Genomic DNA, 27,631 nt, shown 5'->3' on the forward strand with positions numbered 1-27,631 from the left:
TCTAGATATTGCTTTTTCCAGTGCTTAAACATAAGAATTCTCGAATTTATCCATTTTTCTCCCAGTGGTGGGTAGGTTTGGGAGTTGGAAGAAAATTGGTGGTTTTCAGAGGCTACTCTTGGTTCTGTGCCCAGGGGTTACTCCTGGAGGTGCGAAAGGGGCCATGTAGTGCTGGAAAATAAATCATGGTTGACCGACCATATGGAAGACAAGCATATTAATCCCCATATTTTCTAGTATCTGAAGGTATAGTTTGATCTCCTGATGCTAAATAATGTCCAATTATCCCAGAGAGGTGAGTGAGAGGAAATGAGAGGAGAGTGAAGAGAGTTTTCCTCCTGTTTTCACAGAATATAAATCAACTTAGTTTTACAAAAGCTTACAGAAATCTCTCATATTTTCTCTCTCTATAGGATGCCATTTTAGATGTATTAAAACTACCTTTTATATATTGATCTTTTTTGGGGTTTAATTTTGCAGACGAATGTTCAGCTCTTTGTATAGAACCTATTTGCAATGTCTTTAGCTCCAGAACAGCCAGGGCCACTTCACTGGCAACTGTGTGTCTGTCACCAATGGTGAGGCTGGGGTCTAGCTGTTGTTTTGCTCTGCTGACCGGAAATTGCTCCTTTTCTGGGACATTGCTGTCCAGTATGTAATATCTTGGGTTCTGCATTCTACTCCTCATCAGGCAACTCACATTTCCTGGACCCTTCTATTTGATGTTCTATTTGCAAAGGATCGGAAAAGCTAGAATTTAATTCTAAGACACTTTATCAAATAACCTCTCTTGAGTCTCCTGTTATGTTCCTTGGCAGAGAGATGCATAATCTATCACTCAGGGTAATGTCAAAAATAGATGCAAACAAGTCATGTTTGATACTGCTCTCTCTCTCTCTCTCTCTCTCTCTCTCTCTCTCTCTCTCTCTCTCTCTCTCTCTCTCTCTCTCTCTCTCTCTCCCCTATCCCTGGATTCAGATTCACTCCAATATCAGTTCCTCTGCAGTCTTAAAATGCTCTGTTAACTGAGAGTGTAATCTAACCCCCTCTCATCCTCCATCACTTCTTAATTTAATTCTGGTTTAACCATTCAGCCAAACCAAGCTATCAGAGAGATACACGGGGAAGCTCAGTTCTTGAAGCATCTTCATTCTTCCCTGATGTTGTCTAAATTCATACAAGGCATTAAGCATCAGCAGATAAGTGGGACTTACTTAGAGCCCGGAGGTCAGAGTCACCAGGAGCCTGTCAGAAAACCTCACACCTGCTGACTCAGACACTATTAAGACCGAAGCCCAGAGGCACGTCCACACCGAAAGATGACACTGCACTCAGTTACAAGCAGGAAACCCACAGTGGCATTCGGGTCTCACTTAGAAGAGGAACTGAGTAACGTGCTGGGGGATGGTGGTAGGAATGTTGGTTTAGGGGACAGGAAGGGGATCTCAGAGGTCAAGGTGCATCCTGGCATGACCACAGAACTGAGTTCAGTCCCTGGTACCCCAAGGTATGTATGTGGTGTGTAGGAGTTTGCATGTGTGTGAGTACAAGTGTGACTGTGTTAGTGAGTGCATGTGTGTGTTTGTGTGAGCGAGTGCGTGCATTTGTGTGGAATGCATGTGTGTGAGTATGTATATTTCTGTGAGCCGGTGTGGCTGTGTACATAGGTATGTGACACGTGTGTGTATATGTGTGTGCAGAGGAGCAGGGACTCGATGGTGGGAGATGCCTTCTTCAATTTCAGGAGCCCAGAGATCGAGACGGCGGAGTCTCTTCCATGACCAGGCCAGGTGGGGGCGGTCCAGCCATGCTGGACAGGGACAAATCAGCTGTTTTGGGGTCAGGAAATGGGGCATTTTTCTAGAGCCCAATGTCCAGGCTGGCCTGAAACCTCACTGGGATCCCCCACTGTGTCCAGGGGTGATCTCAGGCTCCAGGCCATGGATACCTGTCCCCCTCCTCATCCCAGCACCCTGAGTCACCAAGCCTCCACTCCACTGTATCTTCATCCCCTTCAATCATGGGGTGGGCACACCTTAGGGGGCTGGCAGAGGCCCCGAGGATTCCTGGGTGCTTCTGGGACAGCTGGGCCCTGAGTTTCACTGGGGGAGAAGCTCCTACCCCACTTCTGAAAGCTCCCTCTGACTCAGGAAACCCAATGCTGCTAGAGTCTGTATGTGTCTGTGTGTACGTGAGGTGGCCAAGGTATCACAGAGCTGGCTCAGGATTAGTTTGTAACTGTCCCCAAAGCCTGGATACAAATCTGGGCAGAAGGGCAGGAGCGATAGCATAGCCGGGCGTGTGTTAGCCTGGCATGGTGCCGTGTATGTGTGTTAACACTGTGTTGCGCATGACGTTTGTGCAGAGTCTGGGAGCCATGTGTGTGTGGTATGGTGACTGTGCGGAGTGCAAATGCAGTGTGTAATGTGTGTGGTGTGTCTGTGTGAAGTGGTGCATGACTTTTGGGTAGTATGTGCTGTGTGTGATGTTTGCGTGGACAGTCTGTGCTCTGTTTTGTTTGTGTGGAGAATACGTGCTATTTCTGATGGGTGGCGTTTGTGTGACACTCACCTGCTGTGTAAGTGGTGTGGTGTGCTGTGTACTAACTCTGTGTGTGGTGTTGTTAGCGTGTACCTGCTCTGTGTGTGTAGTGTTGTGTGGTTTGTATTTGCTGTGTGTGTTTGTGGTGCACACCTGCTTTCTGTGTGTGTGTGTGTATGTGTGTGTGTGTGTGTAATGGGCTCACACTGCCTGCTCCCGTCCCATCCTTGGGGCAGTGTGGCCAGGTGGTGAGCACGCCTCTGCCTGCAGCCGCATCTGTGTGCCCTGCGCTTTTCTATCTCAGTGGCCATCGGATTGGCAGGGGAGCCCTTCCCAGCCCTGGAAAATTCCACTCCAGATGGGCCACTGCCACAAGCCTTCAAGACTTGGAATATTCCCCGTGGATTCTGTTTCTTTTCAACCCAACGAGATGTCAACAACGTGCCACTTCACCGCTCTGGAAAGGCAGAGGTGGCGGGAGATGCTGCAGCCTCACGGGCAACGCAGGGACCTGGGCCACTTTCCCTGGGCCGATCTTCCTCTCTGCAAGCTGGAGTGAAGCCTGGCACAGCACAGAGAGCATAAAGCAGCAGTGCCCACGATGTAGCTGAGCTTCCGATGAGGAAAGCCAGTGCCAGGCCCTGAGCTTTTTTTCCTGTCAATTTAGGTGCTGCTCAGAGATGAGTGATAAGGTCCCCCCTTTTCTTTATTTTTCTCTTGGAAGTTTGGATGTAGAGGAGTCAAATATCCTGTTTTGATCAGAAAATAATTTTTTTGTTTAGTTTTTGGATCATACCTGACTCTGCTCAGGGCTTACTCCTGACTCTGTGCTCAGAAATTGCTTTTGATGGTGTTCAGGGGACCATATGGGATGTCAGGGATCGAACCTGGGTTGGCCTCATGCAAGGTCAACACCCTACCTGCTGTGCTATTGCTCCAGCCCCGGAAAATACTTTTATACTATTATTAAAAAAAAAGACAGATTTAAAAAGAAAACCCAGAACAACCCTCAAATGGAGGCTTTCTCCTTCTTGCTACTCTATTGAGTTACTGTGCTAAGGCCTAAGGGTCTCTCTGTGTGGAGCAATAATGCTGGACTGGGTTGCTCCTGGCAGAGGTAGAATGATAGAAACAAGGAGAAGAGGAGGAGGAGGAGGAGGTGTGTGTGTGTGTGTGTGTGTGTGTGTGTGTGTGTGTGTGTATCCTTGCAAACTCTGGAGCTGATAACACCTCTAGTGATAGTTCTGTACATGAAAATGGTTCATTCAGAAGATTAGTTGTTTCATGGAACTCAGACTAGGAAACCATCTTGGCCCCTGACCTAACTGCACTCTCTGTTTTCATTTCCTTCTCTTTCTCACTCTCTTTCACTCATTTTCCATTGTCACTTTCTCAGGCCTTCATGCAGAAAGGTTCTAATAGCATTTCAAGAAGCCAAGAGGCTATCATCGCTTCAATGATTCTATGGAACCCTTTTGCAGAGAGTGCATTGTGGACAGCTATGGCCAGTATATAAAAAAGTTAATGGCGCCCAATACCCATCAGATAAGGGGCTAATCTCCAAAATATACAAGGCACTGACAGATTTTACAAGAAAAAAACATCTAATTCCATCAAAAAATGGGGAGAAGAAATGGACAGACACTTTCACAAAGAAGAAATACAAATGGCCAAAAGACACATGAAAAAATGCTCCACATCACTAATCATCAGGGAGATGCAAATCAAAACAACTATGAGGTATCACCTCATATCACAGAGAATGGCACACATCACAAAGAATGAGAACAAGCAGTGTTGGCGGGGATGCGGTGAGACAGGAACTCTTATCCACTGCTGGTGGGAATGCCGTCTAGTCCAACCTTTATGGAAAGTGATATGGAGATTCCTCCAAAAACTGGAAATCGAGCTCCCATACAATCCAACTATACCACTCCTAGGAATATACCCTAGAAACACAAAAATACAATACAAAAATCTCTTCCTTACACCTATAATCATTGCAGCATTATTTACCATAGCAAGACTCTGGAAACAACCAAGATGCCCTTCAACAGACGGCTAAAGAAACTGTGGTACATATACAGAATGGAATATTATGCAGCTGTCAGGAGAGATGAAGTCATGAAATTTTCCTATACATGGATGTACATGGAATCTATTATGCTGAGTGAAATCAGTCAGAGAGAGAGAGAGAGAGAAACGCAGAATGGGTGGTGTTCTTTACATGACTGAAACCCAAACACAATCATGTATGCAATCAAGGTGTTTAAATAAAATATATATATTTATATATATATATATAAAAGTTAATGGACAGCTTGTCAGTTTTTGTTTGTTTTGTGTCATGCATGGTGGTGCTCTGAACTTGCTCATGGCTCTGCATCTAGGGATCATTCCTGGAGGTGCTCAGGGGACCATATGGGATGCCTGGAGATTGAACCTACCCACTGCACTATCTCTATCTCTCTGGCCCCGTTTTATACAACCTGTGTATAGAAGGATAGGCACTTTATTGAGGTTCTTGTTTCATTTCACCAAATTGCCCTCCAAAAAGACTGCATGCACCTATTTCTCCATCAAGATCCAATAAAACATCAATCCCCAATCCTAATTGTCGAGGTTCCAATTTCCTAAATACAATCAATAGCAAATAGATAAGAGGCTGTCACCACAGGTCCCAGAAAATAAGCAAAACAAATATAGATGGTAGGCTGAGTGCTGAAGGAAACAGATACTAAGGCGGAATTAACTCAAAGTAAAGTTGGGAGGACCCGGGTGGCCACAACTTTTAAGAGGATTGTGAGTCTGTCACAGCAGGGGGAGGGAAGGAGTGGTGAAGGGAAGCAAAAATGGGTGAAGGAAATTGGGTTGGAATATGGTAGGCATGCACCTCTACATTAAGTGTATTATAAGCCATGATGCTGCAAATAAAATAAAAGTGTATTACAAATAAATCAATAAAATGAGCAAATACCAAAGTATTTCTTCAAAGAAATGAACCGCCAGTGAGCTTAGGAAAAAAGACTCAGTCTCTCTGGTGTTTATTAAAATGATTATTAGTTATTAAAATGATTTATTAAAATGATAGAATCTTCTATCACAAATAACTCTATCACCTTGGAGGGTAATAATAAGCAGTAGCAAATGTCGCTAGGATTAATTCAGATGGAGAGAAGTTGAAAAATAAGTAACTGAAGATGATGATAATACAAGTCCTTCTGGAACAGGTGACCATTCTGTGAGGATTTGATGACAGTCCAGGAAATATGGAAAAAGGCATCATGACCAGTAGAAATAGGGAATTAGGTTATGTTCAAAGACAACCAGGAGATACTGGTGGCAGGAAATGTGCCCTGGTGGAGGGTATTAAATATTGTTTGACTAAAACTCAACTATCAACAACTTTGTATCGTATTTCATGGTGATCCAATAATAAAAAAGAACATATTAATTTCCTAGAAAGAGCTTAATTCTTAACTTTTCTGGATAAGCCAAAATAGTTTTTCCCTTATCAAAAGGCTAGAATGATGAGGGGAATTAACAACAAGAAATTACTTTACTAATTAGTGCTGTCCCCCAGGCTGGTTTCTAGAAGTCATGCACTTCCTGTCCAGGATTTCTGGGGCAGATCTTGAAAGTGCCACTCGTAAGGAAAACACGTGTGGACTTCGATGTTGTCTAAAACAGGAACATGTTCTCTGCTCACACACAGATGCCTTCAACCACTTGGAAAATGAGTTGCATTTTCAAGATTAAGTAGTGATTTGCTTGTAATATTTGAACGTGATTCAGAAATGGGGTGCTCAAGCTTAAGTGAATGACTTGGACCATTTTTGCCTTCTAAAAGAGAATCCAGAACCCATAGGATTTCAAATTTAGCATTAATCTGTCCCTTACAAGAAGGGGAATACAAAGCTTATTTGAATCTCCCAGGATTTGCACAGACAGCAGATTCAAGGATAAGCAGTTGTCCAGCAATGGCCCTGTCCCATGAACACTGGAGTCTAGGTATGTGGCCATGTCCAGGGCTTAGGTGTCTTAGCCAAAAGGCCAAAAACTCTTAAGTTACAGGCAGCAAAAAGAACTAGGTAGCAGTGGAAGAGATGCTGAGTCCAGTCTCCCTTGGGACACTGCTAACAACACATACACACACACACACACACACACACACACACACACACACACACACACACAGACACACACATTAGAGCCAGTTTCTAACTCATGTATGGCCCTATTGGGCAAGAAACTTGGATGGTTTTTCAAAACACAATGTATAATGGGGCCCAGGAAGATGGCCTAATGGATAGAGCACATGCTTGCATGCAGGGGGTCCAGGCTCTGCACCTGACACCAGAAGATTTTTCCAAGCTCTTCCAGGAGCAGTCCTCTCCCCTGTAAGGAGACAGGATTGACCCTCTCCCCCAAGCATCACCAGCTGTGGTCCAACACAAATACCAATACGAATCATCTACCACATGATTTCCTGTACTCCCATATCTTACCTGCCGATTTGCCAACCTGTTTTGTTGATTTATTTATTTTAAATTATTCCTTAGGGTTTCCTAAGCAGCACTTAGTGGAGGAGGGGGTGTGTTCCGGGGGCCCACTTGCAGTGACATTCAATCAACTAGATTGGGGGCTTGGTTCAATGTTAAGAACGAGTGGTATGATTGATGTTTCTTAGCCATTTGGTGCTGGAGGTGAAGTTAATGGTCAAAAGAAAAAACAAATTAAGCTGTTAAAGGTTTTCCTCCTACGTGAGCTCAATTCCTTACATGGAAGTGGGCACCACAATGGACACAGCTCTGTCTTGAACTATGTGGGTAGCCAGCGTGCCTTTGGGGACTGATTTCTCTGACGAATGAAGCTGTCATGAACACTTGGGATGAGAAAAATGCAAAGTCACATGATGACTTATTACCATTTTCTTTTATCTCTTCAAATTCAGGGCTAGGAAAAAACAGCGCACTAATTAAGTTCCTCTAACCCTGCCTTGAATAAACCTTATCTCAGAGTTGGTACATAAAAGGTCATGGAGCACATCAGCTAGAGTTGGGAATTGGTCACAGATCACAGACCGTAGATTCAACATTAACTCCAATCACACAGGCTCTTCTGACAGGAAACGTGCCCCACTGTACCAGAGTGGAAGTTTGGAAGATCTTTAAAGCCACTGGGAAAGAAAAAACCCATAGCAAGATGTCAGAAGCCAGTGACCTGGAAATGATTGATCTCTGATTTCAAAATGATTCGGAGAGCAAACACGACTCACCTTGGTGCCATCAGAAATACATGTCCCTCGGCCTTTGTCATTCAATCACTGGTGTGACATTCCAAATCTGTATTCTCACTCGGACACATTCTCAAGAGAAGAAGGATGCTTGATTCCCTCCCACACACATTCCTCCTCTGACCTCCGTGGATTGGACGCGGGCTTTTATTTTTATCCTAGTGGTTCCTTGCTGAAATTTATAGAGACAGACATGCCTTGATGATGGGAATAACCAGAGTGTTTATATCTCACACAAAAAAGTTAATTTTTAACAGTTTCAATGGTTTCCAGTAGTTACATTGCAGTCAGAACACATGAAGTCTATTTTTTGATACATTTGCCAGATGTTCTAATCATTTGGCATGGTCCTTCCACGAAACTCTTAGGAGATGATGGGGAAGGGGTGTTGCCTACATCTAGTCAGCATGGGTGCCTAGCAGAAGGGTGATGAATTCGAGGAAGACCTAATCTTATGCCCCTTGAAACTGAACCCACAACGACCAGGCACTCGGGTATGAGAAGACTAAGTATTTGGGTGAGATCTTCAGATATTTTCAACCAACATAGAAGATTTAGTGCACTGATAATGGACTCAAGGAGTACCCCATCGATGCTCTTTTCCCCTGAGATGAAAGCCTATGAGTCGCTCTTCCTTTTGGTTTTGTTCCAGGGCAGTAGAACCTGTGATACCTATTCCTGTTTTCTCTGCTCCTTCCTGGAAACCATCACCCTTTCTCTCCCTCTAGCTGGGAGTTCTTCTCTTGGTCTGAAGACCTTATGAACAACTAGTTTCCTTTTTTTTTTATCAGTTTCATGGGATTTCTCTTTGCTTGTGTAACTGGGCATAGGTGAAATCTGGAGGGACCAGAAGGGCACACACTGTGATCTGTTTGAGGCTCAAAATATGAAGTACAAGTGACTGATCCAGTTCCCCTGTCTGAGATCAGACTGGGGAAAGGACAACATTAAGGGGTACACTCTGCTTCTCAGCCCAACTCTCTCTTCATCTTGGCAGTGTTTCTCAGATCGAATGAGCTCATCAGAGAATTAAACAAGTTGGGGCCAGAGTGATAGCACAGTGGTAGGACATTTGCCTTGCATGCAGCTGACCCAGGATGGACCTGGTTTCAATCCCCCAAAGTCCAGATGGTCCCCCAAGCCAGGAGTGATTTCTGAGCACATAGCCAGGGAGTAACCCTGAGCGTCACTAGTGTGGTGGCCCCAAAAGGCAAAAAAAAAAAAAAAAGTAAACAAGGAAAAAAGTAACTGGGAGCCCAGGTTCCTGTCCTTGAAGATAGGGAATGCACTGGAACAACAAGTGCATATTGCAAGAGCTTGGCCACATGAAAGAGGCTGAGGGTTTCTCCAAGTAGATACTCCCAAGGCCAGTTCTCCCATGTAGCAGCTTTCTCATATTTTCCTTTGCACTAACGAGACAATTTGTCATTGGCTGGGGTCACAAATGATATAGGAGAGCATCATTTAAAATTTTCTTCTTTAAGAAAATCTTATCCATATGCCTGATAAAAATTGGAGATTCCTATAAAAATGATGAGTAGATGATCAATTCTCCTCTCCTGGATTATTTCATGCAGAATGCCATTATTCTCAATCGTTTCTTGAAACTCAGTTTACATTCCCTGTGAGTGGGCTCTTGTGGATGACTTGGTTTTGTTTTGGGTGATTATTTATAACTGAGGAGTTTTTCAGGCAAGATATATTTTCTGATCGGGAACCCCATGTAATAGGCATTATTACTCAGTGTTTCCACACAACCTCTTTGTTCTCATCCATGAAAGCCAAGGCTCACAAAACATTCCTACATTGCTAATTTAAAATAAACTCTGCTTAGGCCCAATACACTCAAAGAGAAGCAAGGCTCTTTGCTCCATACGGGCATATAAATACAGCTCTGAAAGTTTAGCTTCACCAAAGGCAGAACTTTCCAGAATGCCCAGTTGAGACGTGATGGAGCTGCGGCTGCTGGAGCTGTCGAAAGTCAATGATGTTCCTTCCTTTACTCACCAACCCCAGCCTCATCCATTTACTGGCTGCTGAAAATCTTGAAAAAACACTTATGAATGTTTTGAGAGTCAAGACCCAGATAGAGTAAAAAAAAAAAAGACAAAAAACTAAACAAACAAACAAAAGAAAAAAAATCAGAAACTGGTCTGGAAGATCCAGCTTGATATGAATCCAAATGAAGGGGAGAGTTGAAACAGATTTCTCAAGCTTATGAAGTTCTCTCTGATGTGAAGCAAAGGGATTTATACAACAAAGAATGAGAGGCAGGCAATTAAAACAAAGTGGAGGCAGAGGGCTAATTCTCTCCCCCATGGACAACACACACACAGGACACACACACAAGACTGAGCACACACACACACACAATTTTTTGGAGGAAGAGGAAGGATACAGAGAGATAGGAGAGGTAAAAATGTTGTGATTCAATTCTCCTTGATTAAAGATTTATATATAGTGCAGACTAGAAGAAGCTGAGATCTGCAAAAGAATGTGATCTGTGACCAATGGGGAAGACTAAGGTGATAAGAAAAAAAAGCACTGAAGTGATGTCCCAATGGAAGAGGTTTCTGGAATGAAAAGAATTAATCAGAGAGGACCTGGAATGGCTCAGCAAGATTCAGTTTGTGTACATGGAACGCGATTGCTATGGGGGAACGGATGAGTTCTAAAGATAGATGCAAAAGCTGCAGTGAAAGGAAAGTGTGTCCAAGAGAAGATTCTGGAAAATCATATTGACAAAGTCATAAAGTTGTTTCAGGAAGGTAACAATCCATATATAAGACAAAGGACAAAGTGAAGACAAAAGGCATTATCACTATTTTAGATCAGAAGGACACTCTGTTTAATTAGCAATTGAGAAGGACACTTCATTTATTATGAAAGACATTTCATTTTATGGAACACACAGTTGGTGTGAAGCACGTGTTTGCTTTCCAACAGCCAATATCGACTCTTGAACAGCCAAACTATAGTCATCACTAATCATTGAGTTTAAGCAAACCAAGGCTGTCTGCTGCTTGGTCTAATGATTATATTGGGAATGATAGGGTCCATATGTGCTGGGCTCAATGTCATCTCAGAACAGCGTTTCTAAGGCTGTTGCCCTAATTTCTGGAGTGTTCTCATGGATGACCATACTGGAAAGCTGGGCTTGAGTCATGCCTGGCCTCCACAGTCAACTTTCCTGAGAATGGCCTTCTCTCTCCTGATAAACTCTCTCTGCTGGTAAAAACCTTTTCCTGAGAGGAAGAAAGTGGAAGAGACTGAAGAAATGAACCAGGTAGAACTGGTGGGTTTTTGATCCAAGTCCAGAAAAATGGTGGGCCGAATTCTCAATGGAGAAGTTTATGAGTATGATGAGGATCATCCTAGGGTGATGATGAGAGTCAGACCTTGTCAGACCTTGTCATGGGGGGCCATTGTTACACATTGTTACACACCGACTTTCATACACTGAGTTACACACACTGCATTTTATGTGCAGTAGTCAATGCCTATTTTAGAAATATTCACTACATCTTAACATTTGTCTTAATATTCAACTATTTATTATAGTTTTTTTGTTTGTTTGTTTGGGGGCTGCCCCAACAGCACTAACAGGTTATTGCCGACTCAGAAATCACTCCTGGCAGGCTCAAGGGACCAATATTGGATCTAGAGGATCTAACCTGGTTTGGTTATGTGCAAGGCAAACACCCTACCCACTATGTTATTGCTCCAGCCCAATTAGAAGTATTTTAAAAATGATGAATAAACTCAAATATGAAAGCTCAAAAGAAAGTTAGCTCCACCATGAATAGGAGGATTTTAGTTTAGTATTTCTTTTTATTACCTTAAGGTCTCTTAAAGAGGGAACTTTTTCTAATTTTTCAGTTCTCCATTTGGGTAGAATGTGCTCTATTGGTGGTGACTTTGATGAGGGCTGTGGCTTAGTGTCTGGTACTAAGGGGGGAAATGCCTCTCTTTCAGGTATCCTGGGACCTTTTATTTATGGTGCTCAGAGCCAGGCTGAACCCTCAGTGATTTCAATCAGGTTTGCGTGAGTTTTGTTTTACTCCACGGGCAGGGTATGACCTTCAAAGCTATAAGAATAGAGATGCAAGAACAAGAAGCTACTTGGTCTTTGAAGATGTACAAAGAGCCCTGCCTTCCACTCTCCTCCAAATCACCATAGAGCAAAGAACCTCTCATCTTTAGGACGAACAAATGTTCTGTTCAAATCCCTGGCCAATCTTGCCTCCCCTCTCCCCACCATGGCCCCACAGGGGCCACCAACAGAACAAATCCAATGACACTCTCTTGATGAAGCACTGCAGGGCCAGCAGCAAAACTTGTTCTCTTTCCCACAGGGAGTTTCAACCCCAACTGCAGCACCCATTTCAGTCAGGCTCCCCAGGGCTGTGACTTCTTCTCTGGAAGCAGGTTAACAGCCCATTCTTGGACCATGACCTGTACAATCATGGAACGTGATGCTGGAATTTTCTTATGGTGAAAGCCCATTCTCAGTATATGCCTCTAGGTTACATGAATGGAGCGGATTTTAAGCACCCATGAAGGTATTCAAGGGAAACTATTGATTTTTGATTTTCTCTTTCTTTTTTAGGTGTGTGTGTGTGTGTGTGTGTGTGTGTGTGATACCTGGCAATGTTTAGGAGCTGCTCCTAACTCTGCTCAGGAGTTGTTATTGGTAGGTATGGCAAGTCTGTCTGTGTTGCTGTGAGTCTTCTTCATGCCACGCATATGCTCAGCCTCTTGAACCATCTCTATAGCCCGACTCATTTTATTTCATTGGAGTTGTCATATTTGTGCAATGGTTTCTGTTCCTGATGTCTAGAAATGCTGTCTCTGCATTGAATGAAGCAGTTATTTCTTCTCATTTTTACTATCTTTTAAAAAGAAATAAATTCTATGAAACATGAAAAAATTGTATTTAGTTAAAGAGGCTGTGATGTACAATGTTATTGATAGCTGCATTTTAGACATAAAATATTTCAACACCAATCCTACCACCAGTGTCAACTCCCATCACTAGTGCTCCCACACTCTGTCATCCTCCACCCCCTCCCTGCCACCTTATAGGCACGGTACAGGATTTGGGGGTGGGCAGCTTAGACCTCATGTTTTCAATGTTGTTGAATCTGCTCTTAGAGTTTATAGCTATCCCAGTCTTCCACATCACCAGTATAATAAAAGCCCTGACCCCTGTCCGCCCACTATTTCCCTTTCTCATCTTCTTTCCTGCCTTGATTTCCTTCTCTGTTCTCCTCCTTAAACTCTGGAGTCCAGAGTGAACTAGGCATCTCTCCTTTACTACAGAACATTTCCTCCTCCAGTTAGTCTATAAACCACAGATAAGTGAGATCACCCCATGTTTGTCTTTCTTCTTCTGGCTCTCTTATTCAAACTTGAGATCTTCCACTTCCAACCAGGTTAAAACAAATTGCATGATTTTGTTGTTCCTTGCCCAGGACTCACTTTTCTTTACAGGTTTTACAACATGGGACATGTTTATGTCCTTTTTCTCCAGTCATGTCCAACTGTCTCCTGATCTTTAATTTTCTCTCAGTTTACTTTGCCCAGAGCTGCCAGATCCAAAAACAAACAAACAAACAAACAAAAAAAAAACCCCAAAAAACTCTGCTTTACCCTCCTCTTCACCTGCCAATCAAAGAAGTTCTGTTTCAAGTACTGGACCTTAAATTCTATATTAATGCAAGGCTCTCCATACTCTTTATGGAGGCATAAACCAGATTTCTACCCAATAACCTTCACTGCCAATTCTTCTTGGATGCAGGTGGATGTTTTGCCTGGGAAGTGCTTCCTATCCTTTTTCCTTTCCCCTCATGTTTCATCAATACCTTATTCCTCTCCTCTTACCAGCCTGCAGTGGCACACTGGTCATCCCTTCCCTTACATAAGTTCTGCATTCTCTCTCAATGAATGCTGTTTCTTTGCATGACATTATTCTGTCATTAGTCATTTTATAATAATAATTTTTTAATATCTACTACCTCTGAGGGCTAGAACCACAACCTGCCTGCCCTCTCCCCCTACCCATTTCACTCTCTTTCATTTTCTTGTATATTTTTTTGACTCACACCTTACTTCCTGGCTCTGCGCTCATAGATCACTCCTAGGAGGGCTCAGAGGGAACATATGGGGTGCTGGGGACAGAATCCAAGTGGCCCTATTATTGCTGCAGCCCCCTTACTCTGTCTTTTTTACGTAGTAGATATACTTAGAGATGCTTGACTAAAAACATATGACTCTAGGACGTAGCTCCCAGGGGCTAATTCCTGGCAATATGCAAATGGTCAGAAAGTGTTTTAAATAAAAGTGTTAGATAACTAATTATGCTTCACTTGACTGTGCCAAGGTTTGCCACGATAAGCGCTCTTTTCAATTTTTCATAATGTGGCTTTTCTCAAGAGTACACCATTCTTATTGCGCTGATAGCATCTTTTATTTAAAGGATAATAGATGAGACTATTCATTTTAAAACAAGAACTCGAAAAGTTCTGGATGGATTAACTGGAATTCCACAAGGCTAAGCCGTTTATTATGACAATGACAGTAACAGAGAAGGTCTTGCTGAGTTCCCATGATCTCTACCACGTTGTGTGATCAGGCATATTTTATCTGGGGGAACGAAAGCCCTTTTTATTTTGTCATTTCCTCTGAGCCATGGACTCCCAAACTTGATTAGCTTCAGCCTGGGAAAACCAAGGTAGACAGTGCATGGCCAGGTAAGCATGATGCTCAATCCCTTGGTGTCTTCCAGTGTGTTGTGTGTGGTGTGTGTGTGTGTGTGTGTGTGTGTGTGTGTGTGTGAAAACCAAGGTAGACAGTGCATGGCAAGGTAAGCATGATGCTCAATCCCTTGGTGGTCTTCCCAGTGTGTGTGTGTGTGTGTGTGTGTGTGTGTGTGTGAGAGAGAGAGAGAGAGAGAGAGAGAGAGAGAGAGAGAGAGAGAGAGAGAGAGAGAGAGAGAGAGAGAGAGAGAGATTGCCAGAGGAGAAGCATCTGTATCTCAGCTTCTCTACAAAGCCAGAGCCTGAAGTTCCCCAACTTTGCAGGACAAAAGAAACTCTGGAGATGATTCACAGGTAGACCAGTGGGTCTAGCAAGGAGGGTTTGTAGCCATTTCCCTAATGATACTCTGACTGCTGCTTTGGGGACGTAAAGCAGTGACCTAAATGTATTTCAGTCAGTTTAGATGCTTCCATCTGCCCCTCCCCACACATGTCTGTGATCAAGCAGGAATAACAGGAGCTGTAGACTTTGCTGGTTAACATTGTCTTAGCTAGTTGCTGGGAAGAGAGGAAGTCCCCCTCAATCAGCTTCCTTCTCAGTGAAGGGAGTATCTTGTATCCAAGCACACTTAGGTACTTCAACCTTCTCTGTGACAGGCACTTCTTCTTTCTCAGGGACTTTATGATAGGTCCTTCCTCCACCCTCTATGCACATCTGTCCTAGGTACTCTGTCTTCTCAAGGAAGGACAGCCCCCCTTTTTACATTTTTTTTTGGCCAAACCCAGTGGCATTCAGGGGTTACTCCTGGCTTTGCACTCAGAAATTACTCCTGGCAGACTCAGGGGATTTTATGAGATGCCAGGGATTGAACCTGGATGGGCTGCATGTAAGGCAAATGCCCTCCCAGCTATGCTATTGTTGTCCCAGGACACCCCTTTTGACAACTTTCTATTTATGTTGCCTAAGTCCTTTTTATTTCATTTTTTCTTCTCTCTCTCTTTATAGGTTTCTCTGCCATGAGCTTCATCACCATAAAAGGCTGATGACAACTCAACTAGGTGATAATGTATTTGGAGTGTTCCCTGGTGAAAAATCAGGGTATCACTGCTATGGAGGGACTGCTTCTTTCTTTGCCAATAATTGAAACTGGATTCCTTAAGAGGAGGGTGTTATTTTTTTTATTAGACATCTTGCCCATGAAGGGTATCTACAAGATGAAGATTCTCTTCCTCATGTCCTGGGGTCTGGACACAGGAGGGAACAGGAGGCCATTTACTAACAAGAAAGCTTAGAATGTTGTGAGAAGCCCCCAAAGAGACTCTCTCCCTAGCTCCTGATGGATAGATGGGCCTAAGGAGAGTCTTTTAGGGATGACACATCACCTAGTCATGTGGTCCCTGCTTTCCAGGCCTCTTCTAAAATGTCACTATGGGCAAATCAAAATTATTATTTCCTACATAATGATGAATCCCCCAAAACATTTAGACATGTATTTTAGTTAATTTAATTATAATAATTTATAAAACCAAAGGTCCTACTAGAATCTGAATGAAAGTAGCCTCTGAACATATTAGGTGCTCAACGTGGACAGATTGTTTAAAACACATGTAATCCAACCCCGTTTCTTAGTTCTCTTTTGTGTCTCCTTTTTTGCGAGTCTAATTTGAATTTTCTTTCTTTCCTTCCCTTTTTATCATTTCTTTCTTCCTTCTTCCCCTCTCTTTCCCTTTCTCTCCTATTTTCTCTGTCCCCCCTCTCCTCCCTCCCTCCCTCTCGTTTCTCTCCCTTCCTTCCTTCCTGCCTTCCTTCCTTCCTTCCTTCCTTCCTTCCTTCCTTCCTTCCTTCCTTCCTTCCTTCCTTCCTTCCTTCCTTCCTTCCTTCCTTCCTTCTTTCCTTCCTTCCTTCCTTCTTTCCTTCCTTCCTCTCTCTCTCTCTCTCTCTCTCTCTCTCTCTCTCTCTCTTTCCCCTCCCCTCTCTCTCACTTATTTTTGTACCACACAGAATGCTCAGTGGCTATTTCTGACCCGTGCTCAATAGTGACCCCATGGTGCTCAGGTCAATGTGATATTGGGGATGCAAACTGAAGTTGGCAGAGTGCAAGGCAAGTGCCTTGACCTCTATAATGTTTCTTTAGCCCATCAATTTCTTATACTGACCTGAAATATATCAATTTAAGGAACAGTGATGCCACTCAAATGGCACAGTACTCACCTAGTTTGTGTGAGGGCCAGGGCCTTGCTCTTTGATTCCCGGTACAGAAGGCCCTCTCTAAATACCACAAGTGCTGTCCCTACAAAGTCCGTTTGGATTTTTTTTTTGTTTACCACTAGGCCCTAGTTCTATTCCTTAGAGTTCTGTAGGACGATTCTCTTTCCTCTATCTTCAATATCAAGAAACTCATAAACAATTATCAGGCCTTTTAAATATTTTCCAAGGGAAAAGAAACACTAACTTTGTCATTAAGGTCTTGTGCTACAAGATTTGCAGTTATTACAATTCTATTCTTCATCACCTCCTGTGATCAGGTTGGGTTACATGGAAACAGAAGGTAGAAGAAAAAAAAAACAAACAAAACAACACAACCTTTCTTGAAACTCTACTTATTGAACAGATCTTCCTCTATCAGGCATGACTCATGTTGTGATGACAAAATATTGAAAGTATCTCAGAATTCTCAAATCCAGGCTCAGTTCTTCAGGGTGGGGCAGAGGTGACCTGACAGTGGAGACATTTCAACTGGGTCAAAGGCACTGGCATCCCAGAAATGGGATGTGATTTAGGTACTCACATTGTAGAATGGACTAAATGTGATAAGGATGCATTTCCAAGTACCCTCATCTATCTTCCCGGTCTTTCTCTCCTAGTCTTTTCATGAGACCCCTCCTTGGCATGATTCTTTTTTTTTCAATGAAAAGTGTGGCATCATAGCAAAACCTTTTAGGAAAACAGGTATAGGTTTTCATTCCCAAGGGTACCTGTTCTCCTTGAAGCAGACAGAAGTTCTCAAGGACTACTTGTAAATTACACGGTCTATTTTCAGGCCAGCGCAGGGGATTGTTCCATGAAGTCAACCTAAACTTAGAGCATCTGTCCAACCGATAGAGGATGATGTGATTCAAAACAAAATGCAAATTGCTAGTCAACAGCAAGTACTAAATATTGGAAGACAGCATCTAATTCTTCGGCATTCTTAGACGCAATGTGGGTGTAATTGTCAGGATCAGAAACTCGCTGCACTCCTGTGCCTGGGCTGGAAGGCGACTCTCTCCTTTGTGTCTACTTCAATGGTTCAGCTCCCAGAGTCAAACAATATGGATTTGCATCTCTTTTGTTAGCATCAGATGCACCCACTGCACAAGTCAAAAGATTTCAACTAATAGAATAAAAATACACCTCTAGTGAAGAGTGATTTGAGGGCTCAACAAAACACTAATTCCACCATTGGGCCACAAAGCATCAACTTATCTTTGACCTACCTCGGCTGGTATCTCTTTGATTTGGGACATTTATATTACAGAAGTAAACAGATGCTTCAACACTGAGTTTATATAGCAAAGACTCAAGGGTGTTAAAGGAACTCGCTTCTTTTTCTTCTGTGCACAGATTAACAACCATACTCTAGAGCCACCGTTGCAGTTGGGCTAATGATAGAATATACATAGAAGTAATGTATATTATTTCTGGGACAATGCATCAGTAAACTTCTCTCCATGCTCATCACCACCCTTTCTTGCTCTCTCTGCCAATATTTATGGGGCTGTAGCAATCCTGTGTGAAAGATGGTACAGAGTCCATTAGAATGAATACCTGCTCTGCATAGCATCAACCAATTTAGATGCACAGAAATGAGAGATAATCTCTGTTCAGTTTCCTGAACTGCTCTGATGATTTCTCTGTTGCAGCTAATTACCAGAGCCCACAGAATCTCAGTGAGATTTAATGGCATATTGTAACAAATAACTGGCACCATCGGCCAGTCCTAAAGTGCCTACTTTGTGCTGGACATAGTACAGAGATGACATTCACATGAATGTTGTAGTATCTCTGGGAAAGATACTATTATTTTCCTTTTTTAAAAGCAAACAAACCTTGAAGAGATAGTTGATAGAGGTTGTGAAAGTATCGTCGTGGGGTTAGTAACTCTCCTCTCTCTATAGAATACTGTGTCTCCACCTGTCACTATTGGAATTACAGTGCCTTGAGCTGGGGGAAAAACGCATCTCCATCTCACTGATCACTGGCATGGGAGGCCCCTGGGACTTAATTGGAGTCTATAATACACAGCATATCTGAATAGTGCTATTTAACTTAATTCAGTTGGATGACTTTATTTTATTTAGGGCCTCCTTCAAGCCAGGAGACTTATTGGAGAACCCACTAGTTATTCTCTTCTGTCAGTTACCAGCCAGTTCAATGCAAAGGCCTAGGGATGAGAGGCTGTTCAGTCCTTACAGTGCTTGGGAGAGCCGGCTCATCCTGATGGTGCTGTGGCATCTAGGGACACACCTGGAAATGCTCTGGAGACCCAGTCAGGAATGAAACCTGGCTCAGGCACATGCTAGGCATATAGTCTCACCACTATACTATCTACCAGCTCCTTCGAGGGTTGATTCCTGGCAATTCTTGCAGGCTACCAGTCCTACACATGGAATTATTTGGGGGTCATGTAGTGCTAGGGTATGAACTTAAACATACAAGGTACAACTTCTATCCCATGAGAGCTCCCCCAGCCCCCCAAACAGGACTTTTAAGTTTCGTTGCTTAATTTAGCCTTCTCTTTCCCCTGTGACACCAGAATGGAATATTCTGCATTAGTATGGTCCTTCAGCCTGGATTCCATAAGGAAGAAGAAACGGCCGGGCAAAGCCACAGCTGATAAGCAGCCACTTGTTTTGTGTTTGAGAATTTGGGATCAGAGCAAACCTCGTCAAAGCTGGACAACACATTGACAAACTCATGCAATGCAGTGAGGCGGATGTCAGTGTGCAGGTTCTTGATGACCCAGCAGGTCTCCCCAAACACATGTCACATATACACATATTCTTGTCAGACTATAAAGAAGACTTTAGAACATCAGTTTTCATCTTCGGTGGGAAAAAATGGGGTGCCTGTAAATTTATATTTCTATTTTTTAAGTTTCTTTTTTATATAATTATTTTATTTTAAAAAATGTGGTCACAGGGTTGGAGTGATAGCACAGCAGTAGGGCATTTGCTTTGCATGTGGCTGATCCAGGACGGACCTTGGTTCGATCCCCAGTGTCTCACATGGTCCCTCGAGCCAGGAGTGATTTCTGAGCCCATAGCCAGGAGTAACCCCTAAGCATCACAGAAAGTGGCCCAAAAAGCAAAAAAAATAAATGTGGTTACAATATTGTTGATGATTGAGTTGTTTGCCAGAAAGGCTGGACTAGATGGCATTCCAACCAGCAGTGAATGAGAGTCTGGTCTTCCTGCATCCACACCAGCACTGGTTGCTCTTGTTCTTTGTGTTTTGTGCCAGTATCTGTAGCATGATATGGTACCTCATTGTTGCTTTGAATTGCATCTCTCTGATGATTAGTGATGTGGAGTATTTTTTCAGGGGCCTTTTGGCTATCTGTATATCTTCCTTGAGAAATGTCTGTTCATTTCTTCTCCCAATTTTTGGGATGGGGTTATTTTTTCTTGCTATGTTCTATCAGTGCCTTATATATCTTAGATATTAACACCTGTAAATTTAGAGGACAGTGATATGGCACCAAGGATAATATTTGATTGATTTGTTTCACAAAAGACAGGTACAGAAGGGCCAGAGGGGTGACACAAGCGGTAGGGCATTTGCTTTGCAAAGAGTTAACCTAGGATGTACTATGGTTCGATCCCCCAGTGTCCCATATGGTTCCCCAAGCCAGGAGTGATTTCTGAGCACATAGCCAGGAGTAACCCCTGAGCATCACCGGGTGTGGCCCAAAAAGCAAAAAAACAAAAAAGGGTGCAGAGTTGGTCCCAACAAACAATCTTTGTTGGTGAGAATGTGTGGATCTTTGGGTCAGAATGTGTGGATTTTTGCACCAGAATGGTGGGTTTTTGCATCAGAATGTGTAGATCTTTGGGTCAGAATGTGTGTATCTTTAGGTCAGGATATGTGGAGCTTTGGATCAGAATGTGTAGATTTTTGCATTAGAATGTGTAGATCTTTGGGTCAGAATGTGTAGATCTTTGGACCCACAAAGCCACTTACTAGCTCATGTTTGCTTCAGAAACTACATCTCTGTGTATGGGGATAAGACTCAATGATGAAGATTAGTCAGTCACATTTTTCTCTACAAGCAATGTTTTCTCCAACAATCACATGGTATGCCCCCCTCCCACTGTGTTGAGTACAGCAACAGCGGGGAGAAAGAATTCTTGTGGGTCTCCAGAGCACTGTGCATTGAATCTGACCAGCATCCCTTGGAGAAGGCATGAGTTAAATAGTCAATTGGGTTAACATTAAATTTGGGGTGAATGTCATAAGTGGGGATTAGGAAGGCTGATGGGTGGTTTTAACGCATGAAGATCTGAATGGCCATCTGAACACTGGACACTGAGCACAGCAGTCTCTCAGATCTTGCTGAAATCACTGTTCAGCTCAGTAATGAACAAGCACATGGCAATTTGCAGGCAACTAGTAGTAAGACCCAGGCTACCATTAAGATGGAATCAACAGTCTTTCTAAGAGGACCCTCCCCTTTATTTGAGGGAAATAGCACTGCCATCTTAATTAGTGCTGTAAATTGATATCAACTACGGGTATGTTTTAGTACTTTGTCAGAGGAGAATGGGAATCTCATTAGAACGCTAACTTCAATTATGATGATCTCTTCTTTCTATAGAATCCTAATTATTTCTGGAACTCATTAGTTAAAATACACTTAAAATGTATTTTCATCCCCAATGAGTACATTTTATTTTTCTAGCTCAAGAAAAACTTTAATTATAACAAAAGAAAAAATATCCTTAATGGACAGAGTGTCTTGATTTTTTTCAGCTTATATACCTATTCATCCCTTTGTATTGATTCCCTCAAGCTAAATAATTTTTTAACAATCACTGCCCATAAACATTGAGCTAGCAGTAGTGACCCCTTAAGCACCATTGGCTATGGCCTCCCATAATAAACAAAAATATGTATTAAATAAATACTTTATGGATAATTCAAAAACAGTAAGAATGAAGTAAAGAAGCAATAAATACTATTTCAGTATGCTATACATTCAAATGGGTTGAATTTAAGCACTTCAATTCCATTAATGTTAATGTCTTAATACAATGATTTTTTTTTCAAAAGAGAACCTTTTGAAAGCATCATTCTTTTAAAAGCTAGTTAGAAGCAGTAACTGAATTCTCCCTAGTTTCTCATTTTTCTTCTTATTATGAATCTCTTTGAATCTTTCCCCATATTAGTCTATAGATTGCTGACATATCACTTGGTAAAGAAAAAGTAAATAAACAAAGAGCTTCAGTTTGCCTACTTTGAAAGAATTTATCTCAGTTTCATGCAACTGGATTAACATTTAACTCTTGCAGAAAGCAACATTTTCTACCTGTGAAAACCAGTAAATGAAGCTAACCTTTCAAAAGGATATATTAACTGACTTTTAGTCTCTAATGAACTTTATCTATTTCTTATTAAATAGCTACTCTTTTTGTTTATGTTTTGGGGATCACACTTGGTGAAGGCCAGGGGGGTTATTCTGTACTCAAGGGACTATATGTGGTGCTGGGGATTGAACCCAAGCCAGCCACATGGAAGGCAAGTGCTTGACCCATTATACTATCTCTTTTGCCCTACATTATTTATCCTCTTTTAATCTATAAAATAGAGATAGGTTGTAATATGACAGGGAAGAATATGAGTACACTGGAGTATTTTTGTGTTTTCAAAACCAACAGCTAATATATGTTCTACGTATTAAAATATAGATCTAAGTCATATATGTGAATATGTTAATTATTGGTGTTTAGTAAACTGTAGCGCCAGGTACCACAATGACGTTTTAAAATCCAAAATAGTTCTCAGTCCACAGAGATAACATATCAAGTTGTCCTTAACAAATCTTACTTGAAACGTGAAAACCAATTATTCAAGGATGCTTTTAACATCCATAAAAAGATAATAGTACTTTATTCAGCAATTAGCCACCCAAGAAGAAAGAACATCACAGTTTGATAAATTAGCATTGAATACAAGAAAATGAAATCTAACAGAACTAAGGATTGAACAATTTCTAATATCCAGCTTTTTCTATATACTCAATTTACCATATTTTTCCTTCGATTCCTGAGATAAAATGAATTCTAGAACTCACAAATATATTATCTAATCATTTTTGTATGGTTCTGTCTTTATAAATACTCTCTCCATTCCCCCACTGCCAAGAACATCAGAAGGCTCAAAGGGAATACTGGTGTTTAAATCCTAACAATCTCCCAGTCCTCACTTCTTTCCCACCTTTGGATAACAACTCTTTGAAATGTTCGACCACCATTAAATTTGTCAGGTCCCATAAGGAACCGAACCATACAAAAAAGTGTTAAGATCCAACCCTTTGCCCAGGTATGAAATAGACATCTTCTGCTCTCAGTACTGGTTATGCAAAATAAACAGACAAAAGACAACAGCAGCCACAGAGCAACAAATCCAGACTGGAGTAAAGACACAGCTTTAACTATTCTCATGCACCATCTTTGGAAAGCAACTTGCCTGCAGCGAAGGAAGGGCAAACTTTCAAGGAAGAGCAGAGTAACTCTTGCTCGCCTTCACAAATAACAAGCCAGAACTAGCTGGAGATCACACATGTGTAAAATTCATTGTTGGGAGAGAGATTGAGATAGAAAGAGATCGGAGGTTAGTAGTCTCTCACCAACTAGCTGCAGATTGTCACCCGAGCTGACATTCTAAAGGAGTCTCACAAGGCCAGGCTGGCTCCTCTTTAAAATCCTAGTCCCAATGCGACCATCACCTGCCTTGATTCCTTTTCCTCCTGTCCATGAACCATGGACGTGTTAGAAGACCTTCTGCCCCAAAAATGATGGGAGAAAACAGCTTTGTCGAGTGGGGAGAAGGACTTACCTGTTCTTCCTGGATAAACACTGCAGTGATTTCAAATCTACCCCCAACCCTTTCAGTTTCCTGTGTGGTTCTGAGAAGTGACTCTTCCTCTCCCTCTCTTGTACCTGCAACCTTGCCAGTATAGCCCCTGGGCTTGCTAACATAACAAACCCTCTTCCTTTCTCTGCAGCTCACCTGCTCTGCTTAGCAATGAAGTCTGCCTTGGTCTAGAAGGAAACGATCCCTTCTGCTCCCACCCTCCACTTGGGTCTCAGGACCCCTCCGCAGTAAAAGGGGTTCGTGCTTTTAAAGTCAGCGTGGCCACCACATTTGCACTGGACAGAAAAGTTCAAGACTTTAGGTGTTAAGAGTGTTTTTGTTTGTTTGTTTGTTTTGACGTTACAGAGTTATTGGGATACCCAGCCCCGTGAGAAATGGAGGTTTTTCAAGCTTGTGTCCCACGCAACCCCGTGGAAGACCAGTTCTCTAGATTCTGCAGGGGTCGGGGAACAAGGGGGGCGACCTTTATAGAAAGCCACTGAGACTTTTCCAGGACATCAGGGACTGAGCTCAACCAGACACTCTGGGCAGCATATTAGGGTCGGTGATACCGCAGCGCCTGTGTTCTGTCCTTGGTGCTGAAACCAGAACCCGCTGCCAGAACCATTTCGACATCCCTTGGGCATCTGGGGACTGTCGGAGGGACCCTGGACCACCGCCTTGTGTGTGGTTGCCCAGGGGAAGTTGTGCAAAGTAAGGCCTTAGGACAAAGGGGTTTCACTGGCTCTGATCTGAGCCTGGAACTGGGAAAGTTTTGTCCGAGGTTTCTGTTGTTGCTTTTTTTTTTTTTTTGAGCTGCTTTATCCCCTCCCACCTGGGTCGTCATGGAGACAGAGCTCTTTCTCAATCCCAGGCAAAATGGGCGAAGCTAAATTGGCTCAGTCCAGACTAGAGCAAGCCCCCCTGTCCCTTTCTAAGCTTTTCCTGACTCCCTTCTCCTCCGTTTTCCAGCGGAAGAAAGGTAGGCTGGAAAGGGGGCGCCCGGAGATGCGTGGGATTTGCTTGCACTCGGCCTTCAGGAGCTCTCCGGAAAACCAGCGGACTTAGATAAAAGGGCCCAAACACATATTGCGTTTTCAACTCCCAAAGATGGACACTCTTCAGCTTTTATTGGTGGGGCAAGAGGTGCAGTTCTTTGGAAATTTTCTGATATTCCCCCCCCCCCCCCCCAAACCTCACACTATGTCCGTGGCTGTTTTTTTCTGGGGCTATTTTCTGCTCCAAGACTCTGCACCTGGAGGCTGGAAACAAGAGTGATATACCTGTGGCTCCACCTCAGGCTTTCTTGGGTTCAGGAATCTGAATGCTATTCCAGTTCAAAACCAATCCAAGCCTCATGTCTGGATGCAAATGGAAAGACAGCCTCAACTGAAGGCGCAAAAAAGATGAAACCATCCACACACCCCCCCCAAGTGCCACAAATATCTAATTTAATAGGAAACGGTTCTTTCTTCCAAATGGTAAAATAGCCCCGTTTACTTCTAAGGAAAGCGACCAATTAATTCTCAGTTTTCATCATGCCACATCCCAAGGGGGTATCTATGGGGGAACAGAACAGTTAAGACTTATTTCCCCCCCCCCCCACCCACTATGCCAGCCTGGTTCTCCCCACCCCCTCGCTTTTTCCTTTACCTCCTTCTGCTCTCTCACTTTCTCTCTCGCTATCTCGCTCTTTTTATTTTTTTTTAAATCTATTTCCTTTCTTTTAAGGAAAAGGCTAGCTAGAGCTTTCCACAAAGACAATGAGCTGTTTCCTAAGTGACTACAGCGCAAGGCGCTCAGCCAGCGAGTTCACGGAACATTTCAGGGTTCATGGTTGCCACGGAGGGTGCTGAGCAGTGAGTCCAGACCCGGGTTCTCCGAGCCCAGGGCTTGTAGAACCCCCCTTCTCCATGCCTCCCCTGGATAGTTTTCGGGGGGCAAATGCAAACCAAACCAAACCAAACCGATCACCCTCCGGTTATGTAACCAGCCGGCTTCTCCCTCGCCCTTCCCAGGACTTGGGCAGCTCGGAGCGTCGTCGGAGAGGACCTGCCTGCAGCAGGGTTGGGGAGAGGGGGGAGCTGAGCCTCCGAGGGCAGCCGGTTACCACTTGCCCAGCCTGATGGCAGCGGCTCACCCTCCAGCCACTGAGCGCACGTTGGCTTACCTGGCTGCGGACCGGCTGCTGGTTTCACTCAATCATGATCTCCAATTTCTTGCAAAGGAGCGCGGTGGAGTCATTCGCTTCCAGATGAATAGCGAGGGAAGGAAACATAAAAATTTGGGGGTAGCGGTGGTGGTGGAAAAAAAAAGGGCAAGGAAAAACTGGAATTCCAATTGCGGGGTCCGGTGGTACTCAGCGGCGCAGGCTGCTTGGAGAAGATTCCATGCTGCTATCGGTGCCTCCGATTCCCGGTTCTCCCCGAACCCCACCTCCTCCACCGGCCCCACCTCTCCGGCCAGGTGCGGCCGCCTTGCAACCGGCTCCCCCGGCGCAGAGAAGAGGAGGGCTTGGGTGTGGGGGGGGCCGGCGGCGGGGTGAGCAGGGCGCCCCGAGCAGACGGTCTGGGTAGCCAGGGGCGCGCGCGCTAGGGACAGCGCACGGTTGGGGCAAAGGTTGCCAAAGGCCAAGGGGGCTCCCCGCTCCCACACCCCCCGCAAATCCAAAGGAAGATGGAAAGAGAGCAAGAAACCCCCGGGAGGGAGAGAAAAAGTGATGGAGCACGCAAGGAGACGTCATGGAAGCCGCAGATTCAAGGGAAGGCAACTCGGTTCCAGGCTGCGCGCAGACCGACGCGGCGCGGGCAGCACAGTGGACGCAGCGCCTCGTGCTGGCTAGAGGCGGTGGTGCAGGGGTGCGGGGCTAGGCGGGGGCTTGGGGGCGGCGGAGGGGGTTCGGGGAGCTGCCCCTGGGTCCCCTTCTTCCCCCTCTGCATTCCTCTCCGCTCAGCATTCTCCAGCATCCCCTCTCTCCTACCTCCATCCCAGTCCTCCATCCCTAATGTGGGATGCCACCTCCCGAGGTGATAGAGGCCCCTTTACAAACTATTTTGGGGTGAGCAACCCCCTTGTTCCCACTTCTTCCCCCCAAAGATCCTGAACGGAGCTGCAAAAGTCGGGGTGCAGAATTTAGCCTCTGGGGTTCCCTCTCTACCTGCCCCTCTCTGCAAATCCCTAAGTAAGTTATGCGTGGAGAAAAATTTGGACATCTCGCGGGGAGCTGGGAAGGGTTAGAGGGTTGGAGGGATTTTAAGAAGTTTTTTTTTTAATTTTTAATTTTTTAGAGAGATAAGGACCCCACCCTCATCCCTTCACTCCCACCTCTACTCCTCAGAACCTGATTCCCTGCCTTGGTCTCCGCGCGCTCTTGTGGCCGGCAGAGGGCGCAGCGGACAGGCTGGTGGGCAGGGGAGCCCTTTCCCCCAGGACTTCTGTTGGTGGGGTGTGGGGCACCTGGTTTGGGTTATTCAATCCGGGGCGCAGCCCTGACGGGACCCCCCACCCCGTGCCAAGACTCTAATCCAGGGGTACCTGAGTATAATAAGACTTTCCAGGGTCCCATCAGGCTGCCTGAAATCAAAGTGGCTTGTATCAGACCTTTGATATTTTAGTTACCCCGGATTCTTACTGGAACAAAATACTAAATCCAAAAAACATTTTAGGGTGCTGTCCATGCACCCCTTCCTTGTGCCGGGTGGTCATAGTCAAACCCACCTTTCCAAAGCCTGCCTACAGTTTGCTTCTCCCTCTACAGATAAACCATGGAGGTGAGTGGCAGCGAATGATTTCCAGTGCTTGGTAATTTTATCATGATCTTTCAAGTACTTAGTCTTTCTAGGGACATTTTATTAAAGGGGTTTTTCTTCCACAAGACTCCAGGCTTTCTATCTCCAAGGGACTGCTTCTCCTAGTAAAGAG

At 43.9% G+C, this 27,631-nt stretch overlaps 1 protein-coding gene across 1 annotated transcript in view; it reads right to left on the reverse strand.

Annotated features, from left to right (window-relative positions):
• Window positions 1-26,472, reverse strand: part of KCNJ6 (potassium inwardly rectifying channel subfamily J member 6) — a 218,934-nt gene extending 192,462 nt beyond the window's left edge. The window contains exon 1 of the mRNA XM_049785398.1: window positions 25,881-26,472. The gene's annotated coding sequence lies outside the window, so the exon portion shown is untranslated. The remainder of the gene's footprint in view (window positions 1-25,880) is intronic.
• Window positions 26,473-27,631: the final 1,159 nt, after the last annotated feature.

The sequence above is a fragment of the Suncus etruscus genome, chromosome 13, assembly GCF_024139225.1.
Source record: "Suncus etruscus isolate mSunEtr1 chromosome 13, mSunEtr1.pri.cur, whole genome shotgun sequence".
Classification (NCBI taxonomy): domain Eukaryota; kingdom Metazoa; phylum Chordata; class Mammalia; order Eulipotyphla; family Soricidae; genus Suncus; species Suncus etruscus.